Below are 12880 nucleotides of genomic sequence, written 5' to 3'. Positions count from 1 at the left end.
CACTTTGACCCTTCGAACCTCCCTCTCAGAGTGCAGTTCCCTCTCAGGGTGCAGTTCCCTCTCAGAGTGCAGTTCCCTCTCAGGGTGCAGTTCCCTCTCAGAGTGCAGTTCCCTCTCAGAGTGCAGTTCCCTCTCAGAGTGCAGTTCCCTCTCAGGGTGCAGTTCCCTCTCAGAGTGCAGTTCCCTCTCAGAGTGCAGTTCCCTCTCAGAGTGCAGTTCCCTCTCAGGGTGCAGTTCCCTCTCAGGGTGCAGTTCCCTCTCAGGGTGCAGTTCTAGGCCTGGTTCCTACACAGTTTTAAAGCCTGACAGTCTCTTGTTTGATACCCACACAGTTTAATACCGACAGTTTTGAACCTGTAATAAAAAGCAATAGACAGAGTAAAATAATACAGTGCAATAATAGAATAGTAGAATAGAATAGATAGTAAAATTATGCAATATATTGGACAGAGTAAAATAGTGCTACAGTTACAATCAACATAATGAATAAAGGAAGATCCGGTCAGTTTGTTGTAGGCCTCAGTGTGCCGTGTATGATTGATTGAAAACTTTTAACAGATTGCAGAATGGGTACAATACAGTACAGCTTAATACACATAATTGTTAAGGGGATGCAGACCAGAGAAAGACTTTCGTCTTGTTTACATCAGGGTCCCCCATTTTCAATTCATCATAACATATATAACATACACAACATACAGATAGACAGTACTGCTACATCTATACATTTATGACATACCAGATTTACAAATACAGTACTGTTTGTGATACAAAAAGAGTCTAAAAAAGAGAGTATATACATTTGACGTAGAAACTGTACATTGGAGGAGGTTGGGTAGGTGGGGGGGGGACTGTACATTGGAGGTGGGTGGGGGAAACTACAAGCAAAACTGTACATTGGAATATCGACTAAACCTTACTTGGTCCAAAGAAGAGGGTCTTGTGTATTATTGGGTTAGGACATTTACTGTACATTGGAGGGGGTTGGGTTTAGACATTTACAGGGGCCAGTTTCCAACTGCAGTCTCCCGTAGGTGCTCTTTGAAAGTGGGTAGTGATTCACATTCCTTTACAGCTGTGGGTAGGGCGTTCCACATTGATGTGGCATAATTGCGAAGCGTGTTTAGTCCCTTGTTTGAGCCGAATCTGGGTTTGACATGATTTGTGGAGCTCCCTCTGGTGTTGTGATCGTGGTATTCACTGACCTTTGGGAAGTATTTTGACATGTACATGGGTACTTTAGTCGTGTAGTGTATCTTGTAGACCAGGCCCATTGCAAGTTGCTGTACTCTGTCGTCTACTCTAAGCCATCCTAGGTTGTCAAAGTGGGCAGGGGTGAGGTGGGTTCTAGGAGTAAGGTCAAGCAGTAGTCTGACCAGTTTGTATCCCTGCCCTGCATGGAATGTTCCTTTTGAGCAACAGCAGAAGGATCCGCCCCTTGCTGACAAATGAAGCCACCCAATTCCTCGTCCAATCAACAGTCACATCTCGCCTCCCTCGACTACTGCAATGGGGTAAAGTTAGGGGTTAAGTGTCTTGCTCAAGGACACTTCGACACGCTGCCCGGGAGAAGGGGAATCGAACTGGGAACCTCCAGATTACCAGATGACTGCTCTACCTCCCGAGCCACTGATTAGTATTAGTGCTAATCAGATGTATGTACAGAGTTGTAGTATTAAGTATTAATATGTACAGTGATACAGGTATAAAGACACTATGGTAGTAATTCATACTGGCCAGCAGTGTAACTAGTAAGAGTAGGTAAGAGATATGTACATATATACATATAGTAACTAGTAGGGGTGTAACGGTACACAAAACCACGGTTCGGTACGTACCTCGGTTTTGAAGTCACGGTTCGGTACGGGTTTTCGGTACAGTGGGGGAAAGTTTGGCTTTCCATGTTCCACTCAGGGGTGATGTAGTGTGCAGTAACTAATTGTACTTGTAGGGCTGTCAACAAATATTCTATATTGAAATTAATAATCGACTTGTAAAGAAAAAAATTAAATAAAAATTATATTAGATTGTGAAAAAAACAGCCCCCAGTGGGCAGTCGTTATTGGTTAACATACCGTTGTATTCGTTCGGTACACAGCCGTTCGGTACGGTATTGTACACACTGAAACGGTTCAGTTGGTTACAGCATTTACGTTAATAATACGCAACTGTATTAAAGATGTCTGCCGCTATGTTTGATGTCATTCATGCTGCATTCTACCTGACAGAATCATTAATTATTCTATATCTATAGTAGGCTATCTAGGGCTGGGCGATATGGCCAAAAACGTTATCGCGATAAAATTATAAAATTATTTTCATATAACTCGATATCGATAATTATCGTCGATATAATGTCTGTCAAGTTTGATTAACTTTTTATGCCCGGCGCCGATGGACGGGCTATTAATAGACTTGTTTTTCTGCTGTGAATGTCTCGAGTTGATGTCGTCATCAGTCCGCGCACGTTAGCAGTTAGCCAGAGCGAGCAGTGTATCCCATGACAATGTACTAAATAAATATCCCTAAAATACTCTGTTCCGCCACAATACATTGCAATGACGTCCACCGTATACCACACACTACTATAACCGTGGCATCAGAATTCACGCCACATACATACTCGGCACGTAAATATATAAAATAGCGCCGTGCAAGCTAAGTATCCTAGCCAGCTTCGTTTCCAAGCGATGTATTCCATGACAATGTACTAAATAAATATCCCTAAAATACTCTGTTCCGCCACAATACATTGCAACGACGTCCACCGTATACCACACACTACTATAACCGTGGCATCAGAATTCACGCCACATACATAATCGGCACGTAAAATAAAATATATAAAATAGCGCCGTGCAAGCTAAGTATCCTAGCCAGCTTTGTTTCCAAGCGATGTATTCCATGACAATGTACTAAATAAATATCCCTAAAATACTCTGTTCCGCCACAATACATTGCAACGACGTCCACCGTATACCACACACTACTATAACCGTGGCATCAGAATTCACGCCACATACATACTCGGCACGTAAATATATAAAATAGCGCCGTGCAAGCTAAGTATCCTAGCAGCCTTGAGTCCTGAGCTGTGGTGCGTAAGCACGTCATCACGTAACGTTGGTTGTTGTTAGTGAGTGTGTTGAGCCGAGGCTGAGCGGAGACAAACTTGGAAAATCGATATATCGAAACTTTGCGACCACGTTTCATGTTTATTTCGAGGAAATAATTTATCGCGATATTTATCGTTGTCATTTTATCGCCCAGCCCTAGGCCTATGGTTAGGCCTGTGTCTATCCGTCGATGACAACACAAAAGGTCTGCTCTGAAAAGGGCCTATGTCTAACAACCTCTTTTGCTGTTAGCTAGTGTTTGTGCTAACTGTTAGATAGTGTTAATGCTACTGCTACCAAACATTAGAGCTTATGTCAGCTACCAAATGATACAGCTAACACTAGCGTTAATTATAAACAGTGATGCTTTGCATTGTGGGGTAATTTGAAGGAGTGAATGACATTAAACATGGGGGCAGCCATCTAAATAAAAAAAGAGTTGTGAGCTGACAAATGTTTACTTGAGATCAACGTCTTGGAGTACAATGTCTAATCTGGTCCCAAGTATTGATTCCTGTAAACTCTGAGTGGGACATGAAGGCAGCACGTCTGTTTTCACATTCGAGATGGTTTTGGTTGAGTCAAACAAATGGATGAACATTTAGCCGGCAAGCAATGCATTTGCAGAACTACGAATTCTGCCTTAATAGTTGAGGTGTTCTGTTGAGGCTGTGGGGTGGGTAGAGCTGGGTGGATAACATGGGATGGAGACATTATGACTGAGCAGCCAAATATGCTTTCAATCAGTAGGGAGCAACCCTACACCCTGCAGCCAGAGAAACAGCTCTTTGTAATGGGAACTACAGAAAGCATACTAATCTGCTGCCTCTGAGACAGTGGCTTGATTAGAATTTCTAATCTTTTCAAATCTATTATAATCCCTGTTCAATCCTCCCACAGGTCCAATAAAGCCTTTTCACTTGTTGGCACAAGGCATGACTATTTAATCTTTATGATGCCATACTTATGTGTTCAATAATCTATGCATTATTATTTCAAGATGATGCTTTGTATGGTGTTTAACACATCATATACAGTCGTAATTGATATGTTCATAATTATAACCATTTGCCTGTAAGTGATACAGCCTTCATCAAAATCAATTGATCCTAGCGTGAACTCCGAGGTACATCAAATTACATTGATCAATTTGCTTAATAAATAATATGAAAAAGAAAATCATAAAGAAAAATCATAAAAAACATTTTAATAAATAGATAGTGATGTAATATACACCATTATGAATATACAACTACAACAAGTATGCCAAGACATTTTGAAAATACAAAAACCGACAGTTGAGTTTCTCTAAAAGCTGTAATCTTTATGAGTCAAGGTGAACAGGAGTTACAGTAACAATACATTCTTGTGTTTGTGCCAACAAATATAAAGAGCATGGTAACCATGACTACTGAGTGCTCTGAGATGGTAAAATGACAAGTGAAAGTTGTATAGTTGCATCATAACTGGGTTTAATATTTAAATAAGTTAATTTCTGAGGTACCGAGTTGTCTATGTATGTAAATGACAGTGAACAAACACATAGATTTTCATGATTTATTTCTTCTTCTTTTTTTCCCTTTTTAATCAGAGGCCTGTTAGGAACACATCCCATAATAAAGTCTGTAACTCAACCCATTCCGAGAGAGCTCAGGAAGACCAAATAATTAGATTGAGACAAAGAAATTGGAATATCCCTTTTTTCTTTTACACTTAATTGTATTGCACTTGTATTGTGATACTGAAAATATGATTTACAGAATGAGAACTTACACGAAACTCTCAAATATACCCATATACAGAGGCTCCAAAAACATTACAGCGGTTCAATGCTAGCTGTGAATGCACAAATCTCTAGAAAATTGCTATAAACTATATTTTTGCCACAACCAATTATTTTGACACTAAGATTTTCGTCCAACATCGATTAAGAAGTCATTAACTCGGCTCCAACAATAACATGAAATCATTGTTATGACATTAGATGCCACATGAAGTTGTTTTATTATAATAAAAAAAAAAATACACTCAGAATACAAGGTAGTCCTATCTAATTATTACCTGAAAGATCAACGGAGTGAAAACAAACCATTCTTAAAGGAACACTCCAACATTTTGGGAAATGCATGCATGTCCCTTTTCCACTGTAAGAACTCGCCGTGGTGAACCACGGTCAAATTGCGCCATCAAACCGAGCAGGTTCCACCATAGTTTCCATGGTAAACAAGAAGGTTCTGCATGAAGTTCTCAGAGCAACTCAGAAGGTGCTACTAAACCGAGGAGGGTAAAATCGAGGAGATGTCACTAGTTGGCCATCCAATGGGAGACGAGGGTAGGGCGCATGCTCAGATTGAGCTGGTGGAGTGTCTGAGGATCAAATTTGAATGGAAATGCGGCCAAATTGTAACCGCGCTCGTGCGATACGCTGATGATATGGCGCAAAAAATATGGCGCTGTGGCTTTGCCTCGATTTCCCCCTCCTAAGCACGAGATCCACTGGGGCGGAGCTAAAAGTGCTCTCCCGTCATGATTGGCTAAGAAATAACCAGGCGAGGTAGGAGGCGCAACTGTCGCTTTATGTCAACGCTTCCATCAACTTTTGCGGTTCTTGAATTGAAGAACCAATCAAAGAACCAATTGCACTCATAAGTTCCTTATTAAGTTTCTACAATGGAAAAGCTGCATTATTCCCCCCCCCCCCCCCCCCCCCACACGAGTCTCAGAAAAGAGGATCGATATTGGTTTCATCTCTGTGTCCACTAGTAGCCCCAGAGAGAGGTCCAGGTGCATACTAGCCTAGCTTAGCACAATGACTGGAAACAGTAGGGAGAAGCTAGCCTAGCTTCGCACAAGGACTGGAAGCAGTAGGGAGCGGCTAGCTTAGCACAATGACTGGAAGCAGTAGGGAGAAGCTAGCCTAGCTCGGTCAAAACTGATGCACAGAGATGCAACTGATGTCAATCTTTAGTCCGACTCTTGGGAGGGTGGCAAATATTTCTCAAAATATTGAAGTGTGTCCCCCATCCAAAAATCCTATCAAATTCTTTCACATAATCGCTTGTAACGCCAATACAACTCTTATTACTTGGCCTAAAGTACAGTACAGGATTGCGTAGCTACATTTTGTCTGAAGCAAGGAGACAACTCTGACAAAAAGCACCACGAATGTATTGAAAATAGCACCGGTTGGCAGAATGTATATGGTGTAATGTTCAGCACAGGGGCGTGAAGCTGTTTGTCTCTGGAACCGATATTTGAAACATCTGAAAACTTTAATTTTTTTTTGCTGAAAACAAGAGAACAGACATCTGAAATGATGCGGCTGAATCATAATCACACATACGTGCGCATGCTTTCAGTGACGACGGGAACATGTTAGTTCAAAGCAGCACCGTGAGGTACTGTGGCGGTTACACTGTAAAAACATACGATTACATGTATACTGTATGAGCAGCCTATAGTGAAACAAAACAAAAACCTCACTGTTCTTGAGTTCACTTATGAATAAAATTAGATACAGGGTTTCAAGAGATGGGTCGAGACAGGAAGGGGTAATGATGTCACCGGCCGGTTTCCTCCTCCGTGCCTGATTTGACCTTCTGCTTCCGGTTATGCTGCGTTTGAGCAAATATGGTAATTTAGATTATGTAAACCTTGATGAGGACATGCAGAGGACACGATCTTGTTGATAAGTCTTTAGTCTCTGGCATAGGCATGGGTATTTGATTTAAATTAATTCTACACAGGCACGGAAGGTCAGCCACATCTTGGGTCCTGACATTGCTCAAGGAATTTATAAAAGGGTAGTGGCTAGATCCCATATCCTAGACTAATAACTTTTTGGCCTGGTTGCAAAACCTAGAAGTTGTTTATAAACGTATCCCATAAACCGTATCCCTTACCATAACCATATCCATAACTACTCCCACCATCTAAACATGAAAGATTATGTACAAACGTCCTTCCCGGTTATGGGATATAGACGCTCCCCTACCAAAGCCAGGCAGGCCGTGAATACAGAGCAGTGACACCACTACGGCACGTGACACGTTATTCTCAATGCAATACGATCGTTAATATCAGCGAAATAAGAAACCTGTTAAGTCATGCTGCCAGCCTCTTGATATTAACATTCTACATCACACAGGCCCAGCATCTCTCGTTAATATCTGTAACAGACCAGTGAGATATGTACAGCTGTTAAGGTGTTTGGTCGCTTCTTTCACCTTTTGTTTTGTTCAGAACTTTAAAAGGTTTAGCCTCCAAAGCAGTAGCGATTAATGAAAGAGATGTAGTGTGTGTCTACCGTGTGTGTGTGGTTCTGCATCCCTACTGTGTAAAGAAAATCATTATTTTTAGATATTTTTTTAATACAAATTTCAAAAAGGATCTAAACAAAACAAAAAAACAACAAAAAACACGATACATTCCTGAAAACAATTACTGTTCCCAAATATAGATACTATTATTTTGGTTTCATGACATTATATATATAATATCTATTTTCTATATATTTTTTATCTTTAATATAATTTTTTCAACAAATTTCTAGCATTTAGAAGAATCACTCACATGAAGACACTGGTCTGTTTCTCTGGCGCAGCAGACCTTACACGACTCCGTTCCCATACACTCCTCAATATATGTTCTGTGCATCATATTTTCTCATACAAAAAATATATATGACAAGGTATGCTTATTTGAATATTATTTACATTGTGTGACAAAACCTTTTTTTATGTGCATGTCAAATCTGTCAATACCTCTTTATTATTGATGGATATTAAGGGGAGAGGGGTTGGACACAATATAATATGACAACATTTTCCCAGATGATATTGTATTAACTTGTTGATGCAGTGTATCCGTACGTTTATTCATATTTCAAGCCTATTAATGAAAGACCGCGATGATGCTCTTTCAACTGATGCTTTTGGAAAAGAAAGGTCCTTGAAAGACTACTTACAAATTTCATCTAGTAGTGACTGATTTGTGGTTTATTAAGTATAATGGATCTTTGTATAATTGTATTCCTCTAAATTATAGCTTTATTGGCTATTTATCAGCTTTTACAGCATTAAAATAAAAATAAGAAAACAGCAGTATATTCCAATCGGTCACAGAATCAAAATGCAATAGTTAAATTGTATCATGATAATATTGAGAGCTCTGGGGATTCTGACCAATATACAAATCATCTATTGATTTACAGGTATGAAATGAAATCGTTAACATAATATCACAATACATTATTCTGTAGTGTATTTTCTAATTAGGGTTCAGTTTTGCCATGTAAATTGCACAATATCTTCAAAAGCTAGTCAACTGTTTAGCTGTTTTTTCAAGGAAGAAGCATAATGATTTGCCTTTTGTTCTATATATTTCTTTTTCTTTTTTACTAGCCGTCAGACCTAAGGGGTTTCCGAGTAACTTAAAGCTCTGCGGTGTAGTTTTGAGGGGGGGGAAAACAACACATCTTGCATAATGTGTTACATACAGTATGCTTTGAACCTGTTTCTAATCTCAACACAAATCCAAGATGTGACCTTTTGAAGATAGAAGATTTTCTTTGTGATGGGAGAGTATGTCCACCACAGTCACATCAGATCTTTCCTGGCTTCGCACAGCGCTCCAGGGATCCAGTTTTCCTCTTTATTTATTCAGTAAAATTCATTTATTTAAAAATGTTTGGACTTAATGGTGTTTTTGTTTTGTTCTTGATTTATTGTGATGTTTCCGGCCCATGGGGACATTAGCGTGTGTTCATTTGATTTGATTTGATTTGATTTGGACTTTTTATAGGTTCATATTTCGGTCCCAAAACGACAGAGGAGCTTTAAGTGCTCCATAAATAGGTGACCTGGGAGAGAGGAGAGTAATGCATTTAGAACATTGCGTACGTGTGCTCTGTGTGAGTAGTAAAACATTTCACTTGTATGGTGTGATTCTAGCACCAGAGGTTCTCACTTTTACAATAATGTAATAACAGAATGTCACAAATGTCCCAATCCAGACCTAAAACAATACCAGCTATATTAGTAGACATGTGCTAATCCTCCCTCACTTGAGGCTTCAGGTGCTAAAGTATCCTCAAACACATTCATCTTCAGCCCAGGAGACTAACACAGTACTGTCATTTTCTTTACGATCAATATTCTTTTAGTTCATGAGTGATAAAATAGTGTCTGGCATTTTTCTTCAGATCCACAACAGTAACTATTGCTAAACTGTTAAGACAGCCTCATAAGGTAACGATAACGGCTAATGACGATTAAATAGTTCAAAATGTGCATCACTATAGGGGCCTCTTCTTTGACCAAAATATTAAAACATACATTGAGCTATCTCCACTTTGACTCCTCACAGTACGCTATCATAATTAATGTGAATTCTGTCACATCAGAGCTATGGTTTTTCACACTCAGAATCTTCTAAAATTAGATCTACATACTGTTATTATCACACAACTCAGACTACCCTTCCGGCAACAAATGGTAGGTATATTCCTCTGGTTTGTTCCATGTTATGATTTGGCATCAAATAGAATTGTTTCTGTTCAACCCAAAGAGGTGTGTATGTGAGATTATGTTCAGCTAACAATGGACTATAAAAATAGCATTTAATAAGCATTACAGAATGAGTAAAAAGAGCAACTCTAAGTGGCCCATAATGGTTGAATCAGCACGACAACCCCGAAAATACATTCCTCATCTTCCGTTTTCAAACCAAGCTGCTTGCTATGCATGGACCATGCTTGTATTGCATCTCATTGCTACCGCAGCAAAAGCTATCCGATTATTGACGTTTTACACCAGCAAGATCTGAAAGAACATTCACTCCAACATCACATCATCACAACTTCCACTTTTAGAGGCAGCAGTCAAACATTTTAAACCATGCAAATTATATCTTTCACCAAGTAGCCTGTACGTTTCCCAGAGGCATGTTAAAGGTGCTGTACGTGGTATTTCTTTGTTAAAATAAGTGTTAAATAGCTCTACATTCTGACAGCCATCACTGATACAGAGTGTCTGGTCAGTAACATGGGTCTCCCAGTCCCTCCGCTCTGCAGTAAACAGAGAATACATTTTCTGATATCCAATTCCAACTTTATCCAATCAGGAGAGAGAACCCTAGATATTTTTACTTATTTCAAGAAATCTTAACAAACCAAATTTGCTCACTGCACCGGCAGATAATTTTACTTTAAAGCACATTATTTGCTTAAAACAAGTTTATATTTCTGGTGGAGTGGAGGGACTGTTAATTATATTGTTTTATTACCCATGCATATTAATTATATTGTTTTTAAAATGGGAAGAGCAATTGGTATTTCCAGGAAATGTGCTTTTTTTTTTTTATCCACTTTTTCTCCCATTTTCTATATTTTTCTCCCATCCCAATTTCGTATCATCCAATTCAACCCTCCCCTGTCACGAACGCTGTTTCTTGCCTCCCACAAGCCGGCTGCAATGTGGACTAAGTCATACATAGCACAAGTCCCCTCCGGTACTTGAGGTAACAGCAGCTCGATCTGCAGCTCGATCTCTCAGTGGCGAGGAGTAACGCGTGGGAGGCTCACGCTGCCCCCGACACTTCCTGATTCTACTGCGCAGGCGCACCAACCGACCTGTAGGAGTCGCTGTCCACAACGCCCGATCCCCACCCATCAGTTTCCCACCCCCTAATACGGCCAATGTGTATTAGTATGAACGACCAGCTAAACTGAAAGCAATGTGGAGCGCTGGGCTCGAACAGGCGAGCCCAGCGTCTCCGCATTCGTGGCGAGCGCCTTGCCCACTACGCCACGTAGCCGCCCCAGGAAATGTGCTTCTTTTGTTGCCCGTCCCCTTTTATGTCAGATAGTGCAAAGTTTAGTTTTATGTCATCTTGACTATTGCTCTGCGATGTGGTCATCTGCTGCCAGTGGTGACCTCAGGAAGCTCCAGGTGGTCCAGAACAGGGCAGCACGGTTGGTACTGGGCTGCTCACTAAGGTCTAATGTGAGCCGTGGTTACACTTGTCATTTCAATATGTTTTATGAGATCCGATCATAAAGTTGTGACGTTATCAGACATACAGTACATCTCGTCCTGTGTTTCAAGCCTGCGTGTGTCTGCATGACCCCCCTGATCCCCTCCTCCTCACGTTCTCACAGCAAAGCTACATGGAGCGCGTTAGCGATGTGACACGTCCACTTAGAGGTGCTATAGATAGCTAGATGTCGCAGTAGAGCACTGGCACAAGTCATTTATCCAATCAGGTGCATTCCACGTGGGGAAATGGTAAGAAGGGAGGGGGTACATGAACAACAACATTCATTTTGGACCTCCAATATTTTTTGGGAGGGACAAGCAATAATTTTATTCTGCACATTTGAATGACTCTACGTAGAAATGTTTAACAGAGTGCAGGTAGAGGATAATTTGATAAGCTCTGACATTAGGTTAAAAATATGAAATGTCACCATTGAAAAGTATATCCCTGTTACTCTACAACAGTGCGGCTTGCATGCATTAGGTAATTTGTATATTTTATACCCAGTTTAATCACCTGTACATTGTATATTGCTGTTGCACTTTACTGTTACATTTGCACTCTGGTTGGATGCCAAACTTCTTTTTGTTGTACTGTACTTGTGCTGTATGATGACAATACATTTGAATGTTATCTAATCTAATCTATGCAACTGGTGCAGCTGGTAAAAATGTTTGCCCCTCTGCGCTCCAGTCCGCTTCTGTGTCACACCGCGTACGCACGTACCCCATGAAGCTCTAATCATGCTACATTGCTGCTCTGCACTTTGAGACTGGTCCACGCCCACACTACGACCCCGGGTCGCCCAGACAAACAGGGGACGGCACTAACGGAAGGGTCCGACCCGTTAGCCCAGTGATAGCGAGTCTACAGTAGGTTATTGTCGTTGCATAATTCCAACCACAAAACAAGCTTGACTTCTTTGGGATGTGGTCTGGCTCATCGGTTAATATAGCACTATTTTAAAACATAATTTACAGGGTTCTTCACAACACAGATTAAAGAGATGCTTCCTGGTGTGATTTAACATCGAAATGACACGTGTAACTGTATAGCCTGACGTAAACCACCGCCACGTGATCTCTCTTCAGATATATAGGATTCACGTCTCTTTAAAGCCATTGATGATGGAATATCTACAGTCACAAAAAAATAGCATTTTAAACCACTAATGATCATACGATTTATCATGACTTTGTGAACGTTGGTGATTTAAAATTGTATCTTTTATTTCTTTATCTATTTGTGCCATTAGTGTTGAAGAAGCGCACAGCATTCTCTCTACATTCAGGTAGAAAATAACATAAAAGAGCCTTTGCAATGTGTAGTAGTGTATTGTACAACACAGGGCTTACTAGGAAAAAAGTCTGTCTGAACATCATTTTGACAGTTTTTTAATCTTTCGAATTATGTAATTTTTCTCTGTCTCTTTAATTCTTTCTTTGAAGCGGGGTTTCCAAAGACTTGGAACTTTTTGCTGCTGTCGGGCGAAAACGCTGCATCTCCAACGGGGTGAACCTCCAGGAATGAAGAAAGACAATCTCATTTTTATATAGAATTAATTATTTCGAGGTTCTACGTTGGGTTTTGAATGGGTTGCACGGCCCTGAGGCTCACAACATAGAGAACCATGTAAACTTTCAATGCAAGTAAAACAAATTATCTAAATTGGAGAAGCAAGGTTTTTGCCCGACACAGGCATTGTGCTCAAACTTTAACCTGGACAA

Source organism: Notolepis coatsorum (assembly GCF_963971535.1).
Source record: "Notolepis coatsorum genome assembly, chromosome: 8".
In the NCBI taxonomy this organism is placed as follows: domain Eukaryota; kingdom Metazoa; phylum Chordata; class Actinopteri; order Aulopiformes; family Paralepididae; genus Notolepis; species Notolepis coatsorum.
This window is presented reverse-complemented; position numbering follows the sequence as displayed.